This window comes from Bison bison, unplaced genomic scaffold (genome assembly GCF_000754665.1).
Source record: "Bison bison bison isolate TAMUID 2011002044 unplaced genomic scaffold, Bison_UMD1.0 scf7180017864038, whole genome shotgun sequence".
Taxonomy (NCBI): Eukaryota; Metazoa; Chordata; class Mammalia; order Artiodactyla; family Bovidae; genus Bison; species Bison bison.
In genome coordinates, this window is record NW_011494610.1 from 3,158,933 (window position 1) to 3,161,631 (window position 2,699).

At 49.8% G+C, this 2,699-nt stretch overlaps 1 non-coding gene across 1 annotated transcript; it reads right to left on the bottom strand.

Moving 5' to 3' along the window:
* Positions 1 to 468: 468 nt before the first annotated feature.
* TRNAG-UCC lies at positions 469 to 541 on the bottom strand. The gene has a single exon. It is a non-coding gene; the product is annotated as a tRNA-Gly (tRNA).
* Between the last annotated feature and the right edge of the window lie 2,158 nt (positions 542 to 2,699).

Here is a 2,699-nt window from a genome sequence, read left to right on the forward strand (position 1 = left end):
CACCAGGGAAGTCCTATCAGGAGGCACATGATGTCAATTTGTCCCGTAAATGCTGATGTTAACTAGATAATTTGAAGCTCCTTATTCTGGCTCTTATTTTGTGCGGCATTAGTCGCTCAGTCAGGTCTGACTCTTTGTGACCCCACCAACTGTAGCCTGCCAGGTTCCTCTTTCCGTGGGACTTTTCAGACAAGAAAACTGGAGTCGGTTGCCATTTTCCTCCTCCGGGGGATCTTCCCAACCCAGGGGTCAAACCCGTGTCTCCTGTGTTGCAGGCGGATTCTTTACCTGCTGAGCTCTGGAAACAGTCATTTAGCCAAGGAACTCTGATTTAGGCACCAGGTATGCTCCTTGCCGCTAGGCCCCTTAGCAGGTGGAGCCAGGAAAGATGTGTGTGTGTGTTTTAAGGTATTTATTTATTTATCTTGTTTTTTTTTTTGCCTCACAGTGCGATATGTGTGATCTTAGTTCCCTGACCAGGGATCGAACCTGGGCCCCCTGCAGTGGAAGTGCAGAGACTTAACCACTGGACTGCCAAGGAAGTGAGAAAGATGTGGTTTCTGATCCCATAAAGTTTTCACTCTAGTTGGGGACACAGTCAATAAGCAGGTAAACAAACACAGAGAGAAGATAGTGTCGGACAGCGGGAAATGCTATAAAGGAAATAAAATAGGGGGATAGGAGAGAAGATGAATAGAGGGTTGCTTTGGTTACGATATTCAGAGAGGGTCTCTCTGAGGAGGTGACAGACCCAAAGGGCGAACAGGAGCTGGGCAGGAGAAAATCTGAAAGAGGAAGCATCCTGGGAAAAGAAACAGGGAGTGCAAATTCTGTCCAATGAGAATGAGCAGAATTGTGCTGAACATTCTGCGTCAGCTTCTGAACAACCTGTCCGCAGATGGAACTTGGGTCTTAGACACAGAGAGCTAACACCAGTTAAACCCTTATCAGGCCTGGGCTCATGTGAATGTGGGGTAAAAATGGAAAACTCCAGATATTTCTTTTATTTATTCATCATTTATCTATGGCGACACTGGGTCTTCACTGCTGCCTGTGAGCTCTCTCTAGTTACGGTGAGCGGGGGCTACTCTAGCTGCACTGGGTAGGCCTCTCATCGAGTTGGCTTTTTTGTTGCGGCCCATGGACTTAGCTGCTCTGCAGCATGTGGTATCTTTCTGGACCAGGGATTGAACCTGTGTCCCCTGCCTTGAAAGGCAGATTCTTAACCACTGGGCCACCAGGGAGGTCGCCAGACATTTCTTTAAAAACACTTGACATGTTTCATTTGCTTTGGAGAAATTCTCTTCATCTCTAACTCTCGGGCCTCCAGTTTCCCAGACTCTCTCTTTCAGAGTGGGAAATTGAGCCGGAAAGTTATCCATCCAGAGAGGGTCATGCACCTGCCTACACCCTGAACCTCATCATTTACCAGTGGAGCCAGCTAGGCATTTGGCAGGAAATAGTGAGGATAATGCTTTCCTGGTGGCTGAGGGTGCCATATGCATTTTAACTTGGGTGGTGTCCAAAATCAGACAGGAAAACTCTAGTTTTATCAGGTATCCATCTTTCTTTCTGGGTGTGACTAGCCATACAGGAAATCACATAGTTACACATTGTCCACTGAGTTAGCTCTATCCTTAAAAAAATATGTTATCTAAGATATAAACACACACAGAGGGCAAGAGGAAGGCCCCTTGAGGAAGTGGCTAGATCACCATATTGGACATCAGGGCATCAGGGTTCAAGAGTTTCACGCCACAGCTAAACATCTCGCTTGTGCTAAGTCACTTCAGTCGTGTCCAACTCTTTGCGACCCCATGACTGTAGCCCACCAGGCCCCTCTGTCCATGGGATTCTCCAGGCAAGAATACAGGAGTGGGTTGCCATTTCCTTCTCCAAGGGATCTTCCCGACCCAGGGATCGAACCCGTGTCTCTTCTGTGTCCTGCATTGGCAAGTGAGTTCTTTACCACTAGCGCCCCCTGGGAAGCCCAAAGATCCTGCAGGCTGCAGCTAAAAAGAAGCCACACGCTGCAACAAAGACCCTACATGCTGCAACCAAGACCTGGCACCGCCAAATAAGTAAATATTTCACAAAGGAAGATTCGAGGTCAGTAGGTCTGGGGTGGAGACCGAGATTCTGCATTTCCAATAAGCTCCCAGGTGATTGCGGGTGCTGGACCCAGTTCTGAAGAGTGAGGGCCACGCCAAATCAGGATGTAGCTTCTGGGTCTGAGGGCAGGGGGAGGCGGTCCTCCTTTGAAAGGTCTTGATGCTATTATTGAGGAAGGGAGAAAGTCAGGGGAGAGGTGGACTAGCCCACTCCTGGGCCCATCAAGGGAACCAGTGTGAGGTTAGGAAGAGTGCAAGTGCACACGTGGGCAACCTCACAAAAGCAGACGCTCGTACAGCTGTTCCCATGCCGAGAAGTCCGTGTCTGCCTGAGTCTTGGGTTTAGCCAGGTCACGACCATAGACCCCAGCCTGGGTTCAGCTCGCTTGTCCTAAAGTCACCCAGCAACCTGCCCCTCTGGAGAAGCCAAGTGTGGCATCCAGAGAGGCCTGGTCCCTCTGCCCCGCAGACCCCATGGAGACGGACACCAGGCTGCCAGGTGGGTTAATTACCCCAGTGGGAAGTTGGCTGGGGGAGTCGGTCTGGGGCAGAGATTAATGACTCCATTATCTTCCTGGGCAATCATCC